This window comes from Heterodontus francisci, chromosome 13 (genome assembly GCF_036365525.1).
Source record: "Heterodontus francisci isolate sHetFra1 chromosome 13, sHetFra1.hap1, whole genome shotgun sequence".
Taxonomy (NCBI): Eukaryota; Metazoa; Chordata; class Chondrichthyes; order Heterodontiformes; family Heterodontidae; genus Heterodontus; species Heterodontus francisci.
The window spans coordinates 40,464,520-40,486,792 of NC_090383.1; positions in this window are offsets into that span (position 1 = coordinate 40,464,520).

Below are 22,273 nucleotides of genomic sequence, written 5' to 3' on the forward strand. Positions count from 1 at the left end.
TACATTCGTAATTTTCCAGTCTCATGAAACCTTCCACGAATGTAGAGAATTTTGCAAAATTAAAACTAACGCATCAACTATCTCACTAGCCATTTATTTTTAGACACTAGGATGAAGCCCATCAGGACCTGGGGACTTGTCAGCCCACAGCTCCAACAACTTGTTCAGTACCACTTCCCTGGTGATTGTAATTTTCCTGAGTTTCTCCCTCCCTTCCATTTCCTGACTTACAGTTAATTCTGGGATGTTACTTATATCCTCTATAGTGAAGACTACTGCAAAATATCTGTTCAATTCATCTGCCATCTCCTTATTATCCATTATTAATTCCCCAGACTCACTTTCTATAGGACCAACATTCACTTTGTTAACTCTTTTCTTTTTTAAATATTTATTTATTTATTTAGAGATACAGCACTGAAACAGGCCCTTCGGCCCACCGAGTCTGTGCCGACCAACAACCACCCATTTATACTAACCCTACAGTAATCCCATATTCACTACCACATACCTACACTAGAGGCAAATTACAATGGCCAATTTACCTATCACCTGCAAGTCTTTGGCTGTGGGAGGAACCGGAGCACCCGGCAAAAACCCACGCGATCACAGGGAGAACTTGCAAACTCCGCACAGGCAGTACCCAGAATTGAACCTGGGTCCCTGGAGCTGTGAGGCTAACCACTGCGCCATTGTGCTGCCCTGATATTGCCAGGGAAAAAAGCTACAGGACCATGACACCTCCGCCCCTAACAGAATGAAACGCCATTCCTGAAATGCATTTCATTATAATGGGTAAAAAAAAATACAAATTGAAAAAATGCTCACATTTGTTTCCCCCCGCATTTACAGATATACACTTTTCTAAAAAAAATGTTTAGACTACAGCAACAAGTTCCACCAAAACATTTCAGCTTTAAATTTTCAAAAGGTTGTTCCAATTAACCCATTTCAAATTTACAAGCATAGTCTTCCAATTGTTTCATGTTTTCCTTCCAAGTGTCCCTATTGTCCATCACCTCAGTCAGGTGAACTGCACAGCTAGTAGCACTGACCACTATTGGGTTTACTATTCTCTGAGAAGTTTCTCGAGTACGCCTTAACATATGTGGCATCACTTGACACTGGAAAACCCTGTCCGGTGTAACAGAAGCTGATTTTTTTCTTACCCTGGGGTGTCAAAAGAATTGGACAGGTTTCCTCCAACACATTTGTCTCTTTAAGACTCATTGTGTTGCTCACTCTGTCCTTATAGTCCTTTAAATGAGAATTTTGACATGTTGTGAAAACCCTAGTTAGGACTTCATGCTGTTTTGCCCCAAAGTATAAAAGCCTATTGTTTAATTTTCCTAGCCATTCTGCATTCGTTAATGGGATAGTTGGAGGTTCAATCTGACAATTGCCTAGGCCTACGTCTGCCTCATCCTCACTATCCTTTTCCTGCTTCACAGTGCCGATTACCTGACATACCTGTACTGGCTTACCCTCCCCCCTTTGGTAATATGGTTTCTCAACCACTGGCATGGAAACTAGTGGTGCTGGTTTTGTGGTAGGTTGTGGTTTTCCCACCATTTGACAGGTATGGCATGTCCTACAAAATTGTGTCTCATCCTTTGTAAGACCTGGCCAGTAATATTGTTTGCTTCTGTGTAATTTGGTCTTCCAAATTCCCCAACGTCCTGCAAAAGGAATGTCGTGTGCTAACCTTAATAATCCTTGTCGATATTTTGGTGGTACCACACTATCTGTTCAACAACTGTCTAATCTTCGTTGCCAGGCCTATGAGGCGGTCTCCATTTCCTCCTCAAAATTCCGTTTACCATATAATAGCCTTCCGGAACTCCTTTCACCTCAGCTTCTGACAGAGCTGTCTGTGCTATTCGGTATATCTCTGGATCAGCTTGTTGTGCTGCAATGATAGACGATCTGTTAAACATCTCATTTGGATTATCTAAATCCCCAAATAAGGTTTCAGATGCCTTTGTGGTGCCCCTTTTACCTCCAACAATGGATCCTGTTTCGCCATTGCTTGGGTAACTGCACACGCAGGAAATATTCCCAGAACTTGTTCCTGTCATTGCTCCATTTCCTTAATTTCACATGGCTCCTCTGCAACAATCGGATAAACTGATACTTTTGATCCAGCCAAATCATTGCCTAGGAGTAGATCAATTCCCTTTACTGGTAAACTGTGGACAACACCTACAGTTACTATCCCAGATATTAAGTCACTCACCAGGCATACATTATACAAAGGTACGGGTATACACACCCGGCCAATTCCATTAACTAATACTTTAGCGTTCAAGGCCACTCTGGTGGAAACCTCATATCTTTCCCCAGCAAAAGTGTTTTGGTTGCTCCTGTGACCCTGAGTATAATGATAGGTTTTCCTGCCTTACTTACAGGATATGGAGTTACTCTCCCCTTTGACAAAAATTCATTATAACTCTCAGGTATTTTATTATTAACCTCTACACTCCTCAGTTTTAGTATCTGGTTTCACATTTACAGCTGTCATTAAAGCTATAGCCTGGTCTGCTATACTCTCAGTCAGAGTCTTTTCCTCTGCACTAACTTTGCGTACCCCAAGTCCTATGGGTTTACCTCGTAATTTCCAACACTCTGAATGAAGATGACCCGTTTTGTTGCAATGATAACACTTTGGCTTGCGAACCTCACTTCTACCCTCAGCATCTTCCTTTCTGGCCTGAGGAGGTGATCCTGGGGCATTCCCAGCTGTTCCTTCTTGTCATAAGATCATAAGAAGTAGGAGCAGAAGTAGGCCGTCCGGCCCCTCGAGCCTGCTCCGCCATTCAATAAGATCATGGCTGATCTTTTCGTGGACTCAGATCCACTTACCCGCGTTCTCACTGTATCCCTTAATTCCTTTATTATTCAAAAAGATATCTACCTTAGCTTTAAAGACGTTTACTGAAGAAGCGTCAACTACTTCACTGGGCAAGGAATTCCATAGATTAACAACCCTCTGGGTGAAGAAGTTCCATCTTAATTCAGTCCTAAATCTGCTCCCTCTAATCTTGAGGCTATGCCCTCTTGTCCTAGCTTCACCTGCCAGTGGAAACATACTCTCCACTTGTATCTTATCTATTCCCTTCATGATTTTATATGTTTCTATAAGATCCCCCCTCATTCTTCTGAATTCCAATGAATATAATCCCAATCTACTCAGTCTCTCCTCATAAGCCAACCCCCTCAACTCCGGAATCAACCTAGTGAACCTCCTCTGCCCCCTCTCCAGTGCCAGTATATCCTTTCTCAAGTAAGGAGACCAAAACTGCACACAGTACTCCAGGTGCGGCCTCACCAGTACCTTATATAGCTGCAACATAACCTCTCTGCTTTTAAACTCAATCCCTTTAACAATGAAGGACAAGATTCCATTTGCCTTCCTAATTACTTGCTGTACCTACAGACCAACCTTCTGCGATTCATGCACAAGGACACCCAGGTCCCTCTGCATAGCAGCATGTTGCAACTTTTTAGCATTCAAGTAATAATCCTTTTTACTGTTACTCCTACCGAAATGAATGACTTCACATTTATTAACATTGTATTCCATCTGCCAGTCCTTTGCCCACTCACTCAATGTTCCTCTGCAAAGTTTCACAGTCATCTGCACACTTTGCTCTGCCACTCATCTTAGTGTCATCTGCAAACTTTGACACCCTACAAGTGGTCCCCAACTCCAAATCATCTATATAAATTGTAAATAATTGCGGACTCAACACCGATCCCTGAGGTACACCACTAGTGACTGATTGCCAACCAGAATAGCACTCATTTATCCCCACTCTCTGCTTCCTGTCAGTCAACCAATCCTCTATCCATGCTAATACTTTACCCCTAACGCCATGCATCCTTATTTTATACTGCAGCCTCTTGTGCGGCACCTTGTCGAAGGCTTTTTGGAAATCTAGGTACACCACATCCACTGGGTCCCCATTGTCCACCTTGCTCGTAATGTCATCATAGAATTCCAAAAGATTTGTCAAGCGTGACCTGCCCTTCATGAACCCATGCTGCGTCTGCCCAACGGGACAATTTCTATCGAGATGCCCTGCTATTTCTTCCTTGATAATAGACTCAAGCATCTTCCCCACTACAGAGGTTAAGCTAACCAGTCTATAATTCCCCATCCTTTGTCTACCTCCCTTTTTAAACAGTGGCATCACATCTGCTGTTTTCCAATCTGCTGGGACTACCCCAGAGTCCAGTGAATTTTGGAAAATTATCGCCAGTGCACCTGCTATCTCTCCCGCCATCTCTTTTAGTACCCTAGGATGCATTCCATCAGGGCCAGGAGACTTATCAATCCTTAGCTCCATTAGCTTGCCCAACACTACCTCTTCCGTAATAATGATTGTTTCCAGGTCCTCACCTACGTTCGTCTCTTTGTCAATTTTCTTTGGCCTCCTTGTCTCGAGAGACAATGGGTAAGCGCCTAGAGGTGGTCAGTGGTGTCAGTCGCTGTGAGGCAACTATGGAGTGACCTCTCCATGGCGCATGCCTGGGCGAATGTATGGAGGTTGAGAGTTGCCCAAGCGTCAAAACCCCCCTCTCGGCCTTTCTGGTGGGGTCCAAAGGAGTGCAGAGCACGACGTTTGGCACCGGTATGGCTGCAGGAACTGCCGGAAACATGCCAAAGGTGACACATGACCGCCTACGGGGTTCCACTCCGGATTTTCTGTTAGGGTTTACTCCCTTAGCCGTGGTCTCTCCCGAGACGCCCACAAGGCAGCTGTTCATTTGACAAATAAAACAAGTTAGGGTTATACCCTCATAACCAAAAAATACTTGCTGCAGTCAGGTGGGAGTTGAACAGTGCAAACCACCCTCACCAGGTGGCCGTAACCAATTGGGGGCTTGTCTGGGATCTGAACTGCCAGACAAACGGGAAATTTGGAAAACGGGAGGGAAAATTGACCTCTAAATTGTGGAAGGGTAAACAAACAGGTTTTCTTGTACTCTTCATCTGCAGTATCAACAATACCTAGGACACACCCTGGATGCAACATTCCCTTCCCTGCTCCTCCAGGCACCCGAGATCCCACCGTATCACAAGAAATAGGAGTAGACTATAATGCCAATCGAACCTGCTCCGCCATTCAATACATTCATGGTTGATCTTAGACCTCAACTCCACTTTTCTGCCCAAGCGTCATATCCCTTGATTCCGAGATACCAAAAATCTGTCTACCCAGCCGCAAATGTATTCAACGATGGATCATCCACAACAACTCACAGACCTGTAAGTTTTCTTCAAGTACCCATCCAATTTCCTTTTGAAATCATTCATCGTCTCCACTCCCACCAACTTTGTGGGCAGGTGCAGGTCATTACGGGCAGCACAGTGGTAACGGGCAGCACAGTGGCGGAGTGGTTAGCACCGCAGCCTCACAGCTCCAGGGACCTGGGTTCGATTCTGGGTACTGCCTGTGCGGAGTTTGCAAGTTCTCCCTGTGACCGCGTGGGTTTTCGCCGGGTGCTCCGGTTTCCTCCCACAGCCAAAGACTTGCAGGTTGATACGTAAATTGGCCGTGCAAATTGCCCCTAGTGTAGGTATGTGGTAGGGAATATGGGATTACTGTAGGGTTAGTCTAAATGGGTGGTTGTTGGTCGGCACAGACTCGGTGGGCCGAAGGGCCTGTTTCAGTGCTGTATCTCTAAATAAATAAATTACCAATCACTACCTAAAGAAGGTCTTCCAGTGAAGTAATTTCTCCTCATCTCAATCCGAAATGATTGGTCCCTTATCCTGAGACTGTGTCCTCCCAGCTACCATCCGCTGCTCCTCCAGAAACCCGAGACCCCACCCTGTGTCCTCCTACGCCATCCCCCATGCTTTCCCTGCAAATGAATTGCTCTTGCTGGTCCCCAGCCTGCAGTCAAACACCCATTCCAATGTTGGCCTTTCTGGTGCCGAAGTATTCATGGTTTTGTGAAGGGGAGGTCGTGTCTTACTAATTTGATTGAGTTTTTTGAGGAAGTGACGAAGATGATTGATGAAGGAAGGATGTTATCTATATGGACTTTAGTAAAACCTTTGACAAGGTCCCTCATGGCAGACTGGTACAAAAGGTGAAGTCACACGGGATCAGAGGTGAGCTGGCAAGATGGATACAGAACTGGCTCGGTAATAGAAGACAGAGGGTATCAGTGGATGGGTGTTTTTCTGAATGGAGGGATGCGACTAGTGGTGTTCCGCAGGGATTAGTGCTGGGACATTTGCTGTTTGTAGTATATATAAATGATTTGGAGGAAAATGTAGATGGTCTGATTAGTAGGTTTGTGGATGACACAAAGGTTGGTGGAGTTGCGGATAATGATGAGGATTGTCAGAGGATACAGCAGGATATAGATCGGTTGGAGACTTGGACAGAGAAATGGCAGATGGAGTTTAATCTGGACAAATGTGAGGTGATGCATTTTGGAAGGTCTAATGCAGGTGGGAGGTATACAGTAAATGGCAGAACCCTTAGGAGTATTGACAGGCAGAGAGATCTGGGCGTACAGGTCCACAGGTCACTGAAAGTGGCAACGCAGGTGGATAAGGTAGTCAAGGCGGCATACGGCACGTTTGCCTTCATCGGTCGGGGCATAGAGTATAAGAATTGGCAAGTCATGCTGCAGCTGTACAGAACCTTAGTTAGGCCACACTTAGAATATTGCGTGCATTTCTGGTCGCCACACTACCAGAAGGATGTGGAGGCTTTGGAGAGGGTACAGAGGAGGTTTACCAGGATGTTGCCTGGTCTGGAGGGCATTAGCTATGAGGAGACGTTGGAAAAACTCGGATTGTTTTCACTGGAACGACGGAGGTGGAGGGGTGACATGATCGAGGTTTACAAAGTTATGAATGGCATGGACAGAGTGGATAGTCAGAAGCTTTTTCCCAGGGTGGAAGAGTCAGTTACTAGGGGACATAGGTTTAAGGTGCGAGGGGCAAAGTTTAGAGAGGACTGGCATGTTATTAATGTCCTCCACTGTGAAGACCGATACAAAATACCTGTTCAATGCCTCGGCCATTTCATCATATCCCATAACTAAATTCCCCTTCTCATCCTCTAAAGGACCAACGTTTACTTTAGCCACTCTTTTTCGTTTTATATATTTACAGAAACTTTTGCTATCTGTCTTTATATTCTGTGCTAGTTTTTTCTCATGTTCTATCTTACTTTTCTTTATAGCCCTTTTTGTGGCTCTCTGTTGACCTTTAAAGTTGTCCCCAGCTACTTGCCTTCCTTCCACTCTCCCACTTTCTATCCTTCTCGGGTTTATGGGGGTGGTGGACAAAATAGGTTTGCTTATTCACAAGCTCAAAATCATCAGCAATTTCTGCTGCATGCCTAGCTTTTAAAACTTTCAGGTTATCTATATGAGTTCTCACTATTGAAGGAATGGAGTTTTTAAACTCTTCTAAGAGAATCAATTCTCGAAGGTTCTCATATGTGGTTTCTACCTTTAATGCCCATATTCAACTGTCAAAATTAGTTTGCTTCACCCTCTCAAATTCTAAATATGTCAATCTCCATACGTTCCTAAACTTCTGATGGTAAACTTCAGGGACTAACTCATATGCAGTGAGAATAGCCTTTTTTGCCATCTGATAATCTGCAGAAGCCTCTTCAGAAAGCATGGCATAAGCTTCATGATTGTGGTGGGAGAAACACACTGTTAATTAAATCCCATCGTTCCACAGATCACCTAATGTATCATTTAAAACTTTTCAAATTAAAGAAAGACCCAGCTAAATTGTACCATCTATTAACCCCCGAATGAGGCTAACCAAACCAGATGTCTTTAAACCAACAAATTAACAGTTTAATCAGAAAAGCTAAATTCTTAAACACCATGAAGATATAAACAACATTTAAAATAGAAAATATTGTCCTTGCAAATTTACAGTCCAATGTTGCTTGAAGTCCTCACAGCCATCCGATGGGGAAAAAAGCTTCTTCCACAGTAGTCTAATTCCAGCAGTATGTGATGCTTCAGCGAATTTCAACAATTAGTGACTTGCAAACACTTTTTAAATGAATCAATTTGACTTTAGAGTTTTTGAGGGATAGAAGATTGTCACAGTCTAACTTCCCTTCCTTCAGTTCAAATTATCAGAGATCTCTGTTTTGGCTTGAGTTTTTTTTTTAATTTTGAAAGATAATAATGATTAAACAGACTAAACCTCTCTTCCTTCAGTTTACATGGTTGAGAGCTCCTTTTCCAAGTGCTAACACCAGCTGTCTGTCTTGTGGTCTCTGGAACAAACTGCCTTCAACTAAAAAGCCAGTTCAAATTTGAATTGTAACAAATGTATCGCTTGATACTCACTCCTAGTAGCTATATCCATGGTAACAAGAATGCACCCTTTGAATCACAGTCTCCGAATGGTTGTATCCAAGGCAAGGAAAATGCATTTTCTCTAACTGCTGAGGCTTGCTGGTTCTTAAAGCACTACAGATCCTTTGCAAGCCTTAAAGGCAAACCGCATATTCCCAGGAAAAAAAAAATTAAGGACCATGACAATATCTATTGAAGCTCTTTCTATCTGTCTTTATATTTCTAGCTCGCTTTCTCTCGTACTCTAATTTTACCTTCCTTTTCAATCTTTTAGTCAATCTTTGCTGTTTTTTATATTCTGTCCAATCTTCGGACATCTTTGCACTTTTTCTTTAAGTTTGATACTATCTTTAACTATTTGGGTTAACCACAGATGGTGAGTCTCCCCTCCCCCTCACCCCGCCCCCCTGTCTTGGAATTTTTCTTTTTCATTGAAATATATATATTTTGTGTGTTCTGAAATATTCACTAAAATGTCTGCCACAGCATCTCTATCAAGCTATTCCTTAACCTCATTTGCCAGTTTACTTTAGCTAGCTCTGCTTTCAGGCCCTGATAATTGTCCTTATTTAAGATTGAAATACTGATCTTGGACCGACTCTTCTCTCCCTCAAACTGAATGTAAAATTCAATCATATTATGATTGCTGCTACCTAGGGCTGCCTTAACTGTAAGGTCATTAATTAGACCTATCTCATTGCACAATGCCAGGTCTCATATAGCCTGCTCTCTGTTTGGCTCCAGAATGTACTGTTCCAAGAAATTATCCCGAAAGTTTTCGATGTACTTCTCATCCAGGTGAGCTCTGCCCATCTGATTTTTCCAGTCTATGTATGGTATGTCCGACAAAATTGCCTCACCTCCGTTGTAAGGCCTGGCCAGTCATAATGTTGACTTATACATGATTTAATCTTCCGAATCCCCCATGTCCTGCAAAAGGAATGCCAGGTGCTAAGCTTAATAATCTCATACAGTCATAGAGTCATAGAGTAGTACAGCAAAGAAACAGGCCCTTCGGCCCACCGCGCCCATGCCAACCATAATGCCTATCTATACTAATCCCACCTGCCTGCATTAATTCCACATCCCTCTATGCCTTGCTCATTCAAGTACCTGTCCAGATGCCTCTTAAATGTTGCTACTGTTCCTGCCTACACCACCTCCTCCGGCAGCTCATTCCAGATACCCACTATTCTTTGTGTGAAAAATTTACCCCTTTGATCCTCTTTAAACCTCCTCCTCTCACCTTAAATCTATGCCCTCTAGTTTTTGTCACCCCTACCATGGGAAACTGACGTGGCTATTTACCCTATCTATGCCTCTCATAATTTTATATACCTCTATCATGTCCCTTCTCAGCCTCCTTTGCTCCAGGGAAAACAGACCCAGCCTATCCAATCTCTCTTTATAACTCAAGCCCTCCAAACCAGGCAACATCCTTGTGAATCTTTGCTGCACCCTGTCTAGCTTAATCACATCTTTCCTGTAGTGCGCCGACCAGAACTGCAGACAATGCTCCAAATGCGGTCTAACCAATGTTATGTACAACTGTAACATGACATCCCAACTCTTGTACTCAATGCCTCGGCCGATGAAGGCAAACATGCCATACGCCTTCTTCACCACCCTGTCTACCTGTGTTGCAACTTTCAGGGAACTATGTACTTGCACCCCAAGGTCTCTCTGCTCAACAACACTCCCCAGGGCCCTGCCATTCACTGTATATGTCCTGCCCTGGTTTAACTTTCCAAATTGCATCACTTCTCACTTGTCTGCGTTAAATTCCATTTGCCAATCTCTTGCCCACTTTCCCGGTTGATCTATATCCTGTTGTAACCTTAGACAATCTTTTTCACTGTCCATTATACCACCAATTTTGGTGTCATCTACAAACTTACTAATCATGCCCCCTACATTCACATCCAAATCATTAATATATATGACAAACAACAGAGGGCCCAACACCGATCCCTGCGGCACATGACTGGTCACCGGCCTCTAATCAGAAAGAGCAATCCTCCACTACCACCCTCTGCCTCCTGTCACCAAGCCAATTTTGTATCCAATTTGCTAGCTCACCCTGGATCACATGTGTTTGAACCTTCTAAACCAGCCGACCATGCGGGACCTTGTCAAAGGCCTTGCTAAAGTCCATGTAGACAACGTCCATCGCCCTGCCTTCGTCAATCCACTTTGTCACCTCCTCGCAAAACTCAAGCAAATTCGTGAGACAAGATTTCCCATGCACAAAGCCATGCTGACTATCCCTAATCAGACCATGCCTTTCCAAATGCATATAAATCCTGTCTCTCAGAATCCCTTCGAATAAACTTCCCACCATTGATGTAAGGCTCACCGGCCTGTAGTTCCCTGGCTTATCCCTGCTGCCCTTCCTAAATAAAGGCACATTAGCTATCCTCCAGTCTTCTGGTACCTCACCCGTGGCTAACGATGATACAAAAATCTCTGCCAGGGCCCCAGCAATTTCGTCTCTTGCTTCCCATAGCATCATAGGATACACCTGGTCAGGCCCTGGGGATTTATCCACCTTAATGTGCTTCAAAACCTCCAACACCTCCTCCTTTGTAATATTGATATGCTCCAAGATATCGCTGTTCCCTCCCTAGAACTCACTAGCTTCCATGACCTTCTCCAAGGTAAATACGGACGAGAAATATTCATTTAGGACTTCGCCCATTTCCCGTGGCTCCACACAAAGATTGCCACACTGATCCTTAAGGGGACCTACTCTATCCCTAGCTACCCTTTTACTCTTAATATACTTATAGAATCTTTTAGGATTCTCCTTTATCTTATTTGCCAGGGAAATCTCATGGCCCCTTTTCGCCCTCCTAATTTCCTTCTTAAGTGTACTCCTACATCCCCTATACTCCTCGAGGGACTCGCTTGATCACAGCTGCCTATATCTGACATATGCCTCCTTCTTTGTCCTGACCAGACCCTCAATATCCCTCGTCAACCAAGGTTCCCTAAACTTGCCAGTCTTGCCCATCCATCAAACAGGAACATGGGCGGCACAGTGGCGCAGTGGTTAGCACCGCAGCCTCACAGCTCCAGCGACCCGGGTTCAATTCTGGGTACTGCCTGTGTGGAGTTTGCAAGTTCTCCCTGTGTCTGCGTGGGTTTTCTCCGGGTGCTCCGGTTTCCTCCCACAAGCCAAACGACTTGCAGGTTGGTAGGTAAATTGGCCAATATAAATTGCCCCTAGTGTAGGTAGGTGGTAGGGAAATATAGGGACAGGTGGGGATGTGGTAGGAATATAGTAGGGATTAGTGTAGGATTAGTATAAATGGGTGATTGATGGTCGGCACAGACTCGGTGGGCCGAAGGGCCTGTTTCAGTGCTGTATCTCTAAACTAAAACTAAAACTAAACTACATGCCAGCCCTGAACTCTTCCTATCTCACTTTTAAAAGCCTCACACTTGCCAGATGTCCCTTTACCTGTAAACAGCCTATCCCATTCAACTTTTGAGAGTTCCTGTCTGATGACACCGAAATTAGCCTTCCCCCAATTTAGGACTTCAACCTGAGACCAGTCCTATCCTTTTCCATAGCTATCTTGAAGCTAATAGAGTTATGGTCACTGGTCCCAAAGTGCTCCCCCACTGACACATCAAGCACCTGCCCATCTTCATTTCCTAATAGGAGATCGAGTGTAGCCCCTTCTCTAGTAGGGCCATCCACATACTGCTTCAGAAAACTATCCTGGACACACTTAACAAATTCTTTCCCATCTGATCCCTTAGCACTAAGGCAGTTCCAGTCAATATTAGGGAAGTTAAAATCACCTACTATGACAACCCTATAATTCCTACACCTACCTGTGATTTCCCTACATATATGTTCCTCCAATTCCCTCTGACTATTGGGGGGCCTGTAGTATTGGAAGCCTTTCCCATGCGCTTGTTGATTTCTGCATCAAGAGACAGGTGATAGTTGAGCCTAGGTAGGTGAACTCTTGAACCACTTCCAGAGCGTGGTCGCCAATATTGATGGATGGAGCATTTCTGACGTCCTGTCCCATGATGTTCGTTTTCTTGAGGCTGATGGTTAGGCCAAATTCATTGCAGGCAGACGCAAACCTGTCGATGAGACTCTGCAGGCACTCTTCAGTGTGAGATGTTAAAGCAGCATCGTCAGCAAAGAGGAGTTCTCTGATGAGGACTTTCCGTACTTTGGACTTTGCTCTTAGATGGGCAAGGTTGAACAACCTGCCCCCTGATCTTGTGTGGAGGAAAATTCTTTCTTCAGAAGACTTGAACGCATGTGAAAGCAGCAGGGAGAAGAAAATCCCAAAAAGTGTGGGTGCGAGAACACAGCCCTGTTTCACGCCACTCAGGATAGGAAAGGGGTGTGATGAGGTGCCGCCATGTTGAATTGTGCCCTTCATATTGTCATGGAATGAGGTGATGATACTTAGTAGCTTTTCTAGTAGTCTGAAGAGACCACGTCTGCTGACGAGGTCAAAGGCTTTGGTGAGATCAATGAAAGCAAAATAGAGGGTTATCTGTTGTTCGCGGCATTTCTCCTGTATCTGACGAAGGGAGAACAGCATGTCAACGGTCGATCTCTCTGCACGAAAGCCACACTGTGCCTCAGGGTAGATGCGCTCGGCCAGCTTCTGGAGCCTGTTCAGAGCGACTCGAGCAAAGACTTTCCCCACGATGCTGAGCAGGGAGATTCCATGGTAGTTGTTGCAGTCACCGCGGTCACCTTTGTTTTTATAGAGGGTGATGATATTGGCATCGCGCATGTCCTGAGGTACTGCTCCCTCGTCCCAGCACAGGCATAGCAGTTCATGTAGTGCTGAGAGTATGGCAGGCTTGGCACTCTTGATTATTTCAGGGGTAATGCTGTCCTTCCCAGGGGCTTTTCCGCTGGCTAGAGAATTAATGGCATCACTGAGTTCCGATTTTGTTGGCTGTATGTCCAGCTCATCCATGACTGGTAGAGGCTGGGCTGCATTGAAGGCAGTCTCAGTGACAACATTCTCCCTGGAGTACAGTTCTAGGTAGTGCTCAACCCAGCGGTCCATTTGTTTGCGTTGGTCAGTGATTACGTCCCCTGATTTAGATTTGAGGGGGCGATCTTCTTGATGGTTGGCCCAAAAGCTCTCTTCATGCCATCATACATTCCTCTGATGTTTCCGGTGTCTGAGGCCAGCTGAATATGACTGCATAGGCGTTGCCAGTAGACATTTGCACAGCGCCTGGCTGTTCTTTGTGCAATGCTTCTGGCTGCTTTAAGTGCTACAGATGTTAACTCGCTGGGGGCTTTCTTGTAGTTCAACAGTGCAATGCGCTTAGCGGCTATGACAGGTTCCAGCTCTTCATTATGAGATTGAAACCAGTCTGCATTTCTCTTCGCACGTTTGCCGTAGGTGGTCAAAGCTGACTCATAGATGGCATCTCTGATGTGGGCCCACTTGGTCTCAGCATCCCCTGTGGGAGTGTTTTGAAGGGCTGTTACAAGTGTATTTAGAAATTTTTGTAACAGCTGTGGATGAGAAATTCTGCTCATGTTGATGCGTGGGTGGCCCTTCTGCTTGGAATGATGCAACGTCTTTGGTCTGAGTCTAACCTTGCTACACACCCGGGAGTGGTCGGTGTCGCAGTCCGCACTGTGGAAGCTGCGTGTGATTTGAACACTGTTTAAGGAGGCTCGCCTTGTGACGATGAGGTCTAGCTGGTGCCAACGACGCGATCTTGGGTGCCTCCATGAAACCTGGTGACAGGGTTTAGTGTGAAAGAACGAGTTGGTGTTGGAGAGGTTATGATAGGTGCACAACTCAAACAGTCTCTGCCCGTTCTCATTCATCCTTCCAACGCCATAGCGCACAAGGCAGGAGGGCCATGAGTCATGGTTGGCCCCAACCCTGGCATTAAATTCCCCCAGCAGGAACAGGTGTTCGGTGTTGAGGATGCTGCTAATGATGTTATGGAGTTCCTCGTAGAACTGGTCTTTAGCTTCAGGTGGGGAGCAGAGTGTTGGAGCATAGATGCTGAGTCGGTGTACTGGACCAGAGGTGGTGAGCAGTCGGATGGACAGTATGCGTTCCGAGCCATTTGAGGGAGGTTCTCTCATGCTGAGCAAGGAGTTTCTGATGGCGAAGCCCACTCCATGTTGTCTTGGTTCTTCAGGATCCCTGCCCTGCCAGAAGAAGGTGTAGTCTTGCTCTGCTAGAGATCCACTCGCGGGGAGGCGTGTCTCCTGAAGTGCTGCAATGTCTACATTGAGTCTACTGAGCTCGTTGTTAATGATGGCGGTCTTCCGAGAATCTTTGATTTGTGTAAGGTCTTCCGACAGGCCAGGACACATAGTTCTGACGTTCCAGCTTGCAAAGCAAAGGGCTGGTACCTTCTTTCCTTTTTTCATGTTGTTTGGTGTGGTGTTGTAGTCCACTTTTTGGGCAATGACCCTGAGCTCCAAGCACCCATTGAAGCAGGTAGACTGTGGCGGGATAGAACCTTATTGACCGGGGGCTGCCTGGTTTGAGGCGGGCAGTAGCTGTCCAGTGAGGTGCGATGACCTCTCCCACCAACAAAGGCAACCCATGGCACCCAATCTCGATGCCAAATTAGCTGGACTTATAACCCGTAACTGCTGCCTTCCGTGTTGTTTCAGTCACTGTGAGGCAACTATGGAGTAACCTCTCCATGGCGCATGCCTGGACGAATGTATGGAGGTTGAGAGTTGCCCAATCGTCAAAACCCCACTCTCGGCCTTTCTGGTGGGGTCCAAAGGAGTGCAGAGCACGACGTTTGGCACCGATATGGCTGCAGGAACTGCCGGAAACATGCCAAAGATGACACATGACCGCCTACGAGGTTCCTCTCCGGATTTTCTGTTCGGGTTTACTCCCTTAGCCTTGGTCTCTCCTGAGATGCCCACAAGGCAGTGGGGTTGTTGGGGCCCCTACACAGGTGTAGGATGATGCCGGTGGGAGGAGGGGGTGCGAGGGGGAGGGGTGGAGGGAAGGCGGTGAGAGGGGGAGCTGGGAAGTGGGGCTGTAAGGGGGTAGGGGGGGTGCAGGGGAAGGGGGTGCAGGGGAAAGATGGTGCGAGGGGGGGCAGGGAAGGTGTTGTGAGGGGGACGGGGGTGCGGGGGCGGGTGGTGAGCTGAAAGAGTGGAGCTGGGAAGGGGAAGGGGGGGTGGAAGGGGGGGAAGGGGAAGGTGGGGGAAAGGTGGTGCATTCCCCCTATAATTAATGTAATTGGTGTTGGATTTGGATTGGATCCCGGACAATCGAGCAATTAATATGATCCCAGATGCAAGAGCAATTAATATGATCTCAGACGCAAGAGCAATTAATATCATTCCAAATACAAGCCCCGATTAATCTGATCCTGGGCGAGACCGACGACTGAGGTGGGAGTAATGCACTGTCCCAATACTCCACAGGTCACAGCATATTATTAACATTTTCCCACCTACTGGATATTAGCCAAATTGAACACTTCAGAAACCCCCAGAATAAAACGGGTATCTTCAAACAACAACAAATTAATTTTATTATTAAACTAAATCTTAAACACTATTAAGATAAATTTGTGTCTAAAGACTCTTAACCCTAATGCACACACACATGCATTCAAAAATCAATGGTTAACTGGTTTTAAAAAATAGCATTTCTTAGGAATAAAGTAAGTAGCTGGGTTGTAAGCCCTGGTGAGTTACATTCCCAGTTGGTGGGGTGTCCCAGATTAGAACAATCAGGTGCCACTCGAAGTCTCCAGATGAATTTGACAGTCTATAATGGATAAAGCACTTCAGTTGCAGCAGGCGTCACACAGTTCTTTTAACAAGGAGTGTAGCCACAGGTCTATTTGGATTCTAAAATTGGTAGTTTTTCAGTAGAAACTTTACTGAGAATTCCAGCAAACACAAAAGAACGACAGAGAGTCCCTCTTGAAGGCAAATGTTCTATATCCAGGGTTCTTTTCCCCTCCTTAGGCCATAACACAGCCTGTAACTCAATGTAGATTTCTGCTAAGAGAAATAGACAGCTTCTTCTTTCAGAGCATGCTTCACTGGACTCTAGTTCAAATTGTTTGAAGACAGGTTTTACCCAGTTAAAAGTTACAGTACAGCATCTGACCTTTTCTCTCTCCTGCTATGACCTAGGAAACAGATGCAGCTGCTGTCACACTGTGCTCAGTCTTAAAGGTACACTGTTTTAAATAGAGGAAAAAGAACAGTTCCATGACAATACTGGCATGGCTCCTCATTATGCCTGTCTTTTCATGGGATTTTTATATTATTCATGTGAGCATCACTGCCTAGGCCAGCATTTATTGCCCATCCCTAATTGCCCTTGAGCAGGTAATGGTGAGCTGCCTTCTTGAACTGCTGCAGTCCAATCCCTTATTGACTTCGTAGCAGTTGGATACAACTGAGTGGCTTGCTCAGCCATTTCAGAGGGCATTTAAGAGTCAACCACATTGCTGTGGGTCTGGAGTCACATGTAAGCCAGACCAGATAGGACAGCAGATTTCCTTCCCTAAAGAACATCAGTAGACCAGATGGGTTTTTACAATATTCGACAATGGCCATCATTAGACTAACTTACTTTTTTAAATTTCAAATTTATATTAATTGAATTCAAATTCCTCCTTCTGCCATGGCAGGATTCAAATCCATGTCCCCAGAGCAATACCGTGGGTCACTCAGTTACTAGCCCAGTGACAATTACACTACGCCACCCCTTCTTTTTTTTAGAGATACAGCACTGAAACAGACCCTTCGGCCCACCAAGTTTGTGCCGACCAACAACCACCCATTTATACTAACCTTACAGTAATCTCATATTCCCTAACACCGACCTACACGGGGGCAATTTACATATATATATGTTAAATCTCTAACTTAGAGTCATAGAGAGATACAGTACTGAAATAGGCCCTTTAGCCCACTGAGTCTGTGCTGACCATCAACCACCCATTTAGACTAATCGCACATTACCTACCACATCCCAACCTTCCCTCAATTCTCCTACCAGCTACCTACACGAGGGGCAATTTACAATGGCCAATATACCTATCAACCTGCAAGTCTTTGGCTGTGGGAGGAAACCAGAGCACCCGGCAGAAACCCACACCATCACAGGGAGAACTTGCAAACTCTGCACAGGCAGTACCCAGAACTGAACCCAGGTCGCTGGAGCTGTGAGGCTGCAGTGCTAACCACTGCGCCACTGTGCCGTCCCAGGAATGTTGAACATTCCTTTTTCCAGTCCTACTTGGGCCCCCTCCTTCATCAGTTTTTCCAATACATTGATTTCTGCATCAATGCTACTTTCTGATCTCATCCTGAACTGGAAAATTTCATTGACTTTATTTCCAATTTCTACCCTTCTCTCATGGTCCATCTCTGACTCTTCCCTTCCCTTCATTGACTTCTCTGACTTCATTTCTGGGGATAGGCTTTCAACCAATATACACGATAAGCCCAAGGCCTCCCACAGCTACCTAAACTACAATTCTTCGCAGCCCGCTCCCTGTCAAGACTCTATTCCATTTTCCCAGTTTCTCCATCTCCATTGCATCTTTTTGAATGATGCAATCTTGCATACCAGCACTTCTAATACGTCTTCCTTTTTTCTCAAGTAGTGGATTCCCGCCACCATGGTTGACAGGGCCTTCGACCGTGTCCATTCTATTTCACACACTTCTGCTCTCACCCTTTCCCCACTTCCCAGAAGCATGATATAGGCAGTCCAAGTTCTCACCTTCCACCCCACCATCTCCAATCATCCTCTGACTTTTCTGCCACCTCCGACATGATGCCACCACCAAACGCATCTTCCCCTCGCCTCCCCTTTCAGCATTTCGAAGGGACTGTTCCTTCCCAATACCCCCTCCCTTTCCTATGGCACCTTTTCATGCAAGCATAGGAAATGCAACACCTGTCCTTTTACCACCTCTTTCCTCACCATCCAAGGCCCCAAACACACCTTCCAAGTGAAACAGCAATTTGTTTGTACTTCTTTCAATTTAGTAGACTGTACTCGCTGCTTGCAATGTGGTCTCCTCTACGTTGTGGAGACAAAACGCAGACTGGGCGGCCGCTTTGAGGAACACTTCCGTTCAGTCTGCAAGCATAACCCTGAGTTTCCTGTTGAATGGACAGTTGCTGTATCAGCCAAAAGCATGTTAATTTGTATTAACCTCAATTTCAAAGTTGCTGGATTTAAGTGTTCCATTTATTTTGGGTTGAAATAGCTGTTCTTATGCTTGTTTGCACCTTTTTAAGATAATAATGTAATAAAAGAGGCAGACTTTATTTTAATAGTTTATATTTTTGGATGAGAATCCTTCACGAAAATCTGCAGGAAATTTCCCCCATTAAGGCCTGACAAAGCAAAGAGGGAATTATTTTACCTTTCCCGTAAATTACAGCTACATGAAAGCATTTTAATCTCTCAAGCAAAATGTGTAAGAAATGTGTGCTATTTGTCAGAATTTAATATATTATTGCTAGCACGGTGAGTAGGGCTGTTGGAAGAGTTAATGATTTTTTTTAATGCAATTGGGATTAGAATATGAACTGTTTCATATTTTCAGTGCGTTTTTCAATTTACCATATTCAGTGGAAACAGAAAACACGAGATGCTATGTCTTTTTTTGTCTTGGCATTTCTTCACAGACAAAGATTTTAGGAAGGTTGTACTCAGTGGTTCCGGGCCTGCGAGCGGCTAGTCAGGCCTATCCGTGATCGGCAGTCTCTCCCACAGTGTAGGTGCAAGTGAAGGTGTAGTTGCTGCTGGGAGCCTCCTTTTCTCTTTCACGCTGGTTCTTCGATCAGTCTCAGAAGTGTCTGTTGCACTCCTGATGTAGCATCTCCAGGCATCACAATCTGTTGCCTGCGCTTCCCATTGTTGATGGTTGATGTGGCACACAGAGAGGGACTTCTTCAAGGAGTCCTTGAAATGTTATTGTGGGGCCCCTCTGTTCCTTTTACCAGTGGTCAGCTCTCCATGCAACATGATCTTGGGCAGGCGACAGTCATACATCCAGGCAACGTTACCCACCCAGCGAAGTTGGCTTTGCAAGAGGATGGCCTTGATACTGGTGATGTTGGCTGTTTCAAGGACTTCCATGTATGTGATGCGGTCTTGCCAGTGGATTGAAAGGATGCTGCGGGGGCAGCGCTGATGGAAGTGCTAAAGAAGGCATACATGATGGTGGTATAGGACCCATGACTCAGCGCCATACAGAAGGGTGGTGAGGACTACGGCTTTGTACACTTCGAGTTTGGTCTGTGCTCTGAGGCTGCGGTTGCTCCACACTCATTTGTAGAGTCTGCTGAATGTACTGTTTGCTGTTGAAAGCCTATTGTCCACTTCCTTGGCTATGGTGGCATTAAACGAGATGACGCTCCCCAAATAGGTCAATGGAAGACAATGCTTGGTGGTCTATATTTTTATTGGGATGCAGGCTGAAGCAGGATTTCAGTTTTCTTTAAACTGACTTCTAGTCTGAAGAGCTGTGGCGCCTTGGAAAAACGTGTTGTTATACATAGCAGGTCTGACTAACTATGGGCCAGGAGAGCACAGTCATTGGCGAAAAAACTCACAGATGAATTTTTCTTGTGTCTTTGTGTGAGCCTGAAGATGCCTGAGGTTGAAAAGGCCTCAATTGGTCTGGAAGGAAACATAAATTCTTTCCTCAAGGTCTTCCTTTACTTCAGGGTTTAGCATTGATTGCATGGCATTGGGTGTGTTGAGGATCCCTATGACATGATCTCAACTCCAATATCTAACAAGATAATCCAAAGATGGAACTTTGAGGAGTTGGGAGTTGGATACAAGAGAAGACGAACTGGGGAAATCGATTCAGGATAGTAAAATGTTGCACCCCAATTCAATGTCATCTCCTTTGATGTATTTCTGGAAGCAGTAAGGAGCTGGGGCTGGGAGGAAGAAACCTGTTGCTGCCACAAAGAAGGTATGGCTGGAGGTGGTCCAGGATATCAACAGCCGGAGCACTGTTTCGCACTCCAGGATTCAGAGCAGAAAAAGCTTTAATGTACCAACCAGGTCATGAAAGATGAGTGCAGTTGCATATTCACCGACAACCGCGATGCTGAGGAGGTCGTGGATAGCACGTTTAGTGAATTGGTCACACCGCAGATTAGGATTGTTGAGGGAGAAAGGGAATGGGTGACCAAAAGGCAGAGAAAGAGCAGGAAGGCAGCGCAGGAGTCCCCTGCGGTCATCTCCCTCCAAAACAAGTATACCGTTTTGGATACTGTTGAGGGAGATGGCTCACCAGGGGAAGGCAGCAGTAGCCAGGTCCATGGCACCGTGGTTGGCTCTGCTGTTCAGAAGGGCGGGAAAAAGAGTGGAAGGGCTATAGTCGTAGGGGATTCGATTGTAAGGGGAGTAGATAGGCGGTTCTGTGGTCGAAAACGAGGCTCCCGAATGGTATGTTGCCTCCCAGGTGCACGGGTCAGGGATGTCTCAGATCGGCTGCAGAACATTCTAAAGGGGGAGGGTGAACAGCCAGTTGTCATTGTGCACATAGGCACTAATGATATAGGTAAAAAACGGGATGAGGTCCCACAAGCAGAGTTTAGGGAGTTAGGAGCCAAGTTAAAAAGTAGGACCTCAGAGGTAGTAATCTCAGGATTACTACCAGTGCCACGTGATAGTCAGAGTAGAAATGAAAGAATAGTCAGGATGAATGCGTGGCTTGAGAGATGGTGCAGGAAGGAGGGGTTCAGATTTTTGGGACATTCGGACCGGTTCTGGGGGAGGTGGGACTATTACAAATTGGATGGTCTACACCTGGGCCGGACTGGAACCAATGTCCTTGGAGGTGCTTTTGCTAACGCTGTTGGGGAGGGTTTAAACTAATGTGGCAGGGGGATGGGAACCAATTGAGGTCAGTTGACAGTAAGGAGGTAGTAACAAAAGCCTGTAAGGAACTAGATAATGAAGTCAGTGTGACTAAGGGGAAGAGCAGGCAGGGAGCAGATGATGAATATAAAGGGACTGGTGGTCTGAGGTGCATTTGTTTTAATGCAAGAAGTGTAGTAGGTAAGGCAGATGAACTTAGGGCTTGGATTAGTACCTGGGAGTATGATGTTATTGCTATTACTGAGACTTGGTTGAGGGAAGGGCATGATTGGCAACTAAATATCCCAGGATATCGATGCTTCAGGCGGGAGAGAGAGGGAGGTAAAAGGGGTGGAGGAGTTGCATTACTGGTCAAAGAGGATATCACAGCTGTGCTGAAGGAGGGCACTATGGAGGACTCGAAAAGTGAGGCAATATGGACAGAACTCAGAAATAGGAAGGGTGCGGTAACAATGTTGGGGCTGTACTACAGGCCTCCCAACAGCGAGCGTGAGATAGAGGTACAAATATGTAAACAGATTATGGAAAGATGTAGGAGCAACAGGGTGGTGGTGATAGGAGATTTTAATTTTCCCAACATTGACTGGGATTCGCTTAGTGTTAGAGGTCCAGATGGAGCAGAATTTGTAAGGAGCATCCAGGAGGGTTTTCTAGAGCAGTATGTAAATAGTCCAACTCGGGAAGGGGCCATACTGGACCTGGTGTTGGGGAATGAGCCCGGCCAGGTGGTTGAAGTTTCAGTAGGGGACTACTTTGGGAATAGTGATCACAATTCCGTAAGCTTTAAAATACTCATGGACAAAGACGAGAGTGGTCCTAAAGGAAGAGTGCTAAATTGGGGGAAGGCCAACTGTACCAAAATTCGGCAGGAGCTGGGAAATGTAGATTGGGAGCAGCTGTTTGAAGGTAAATCCACATGTGATATGTGGGAGGCTTTTAAAGAGAGGTTGATTAGCGTGCAGGAGAGACATGTTCCTGTGAAAATGAGGGATAGAAATGGCAAGATTAGGGAACCATGGATGACAGGTGAA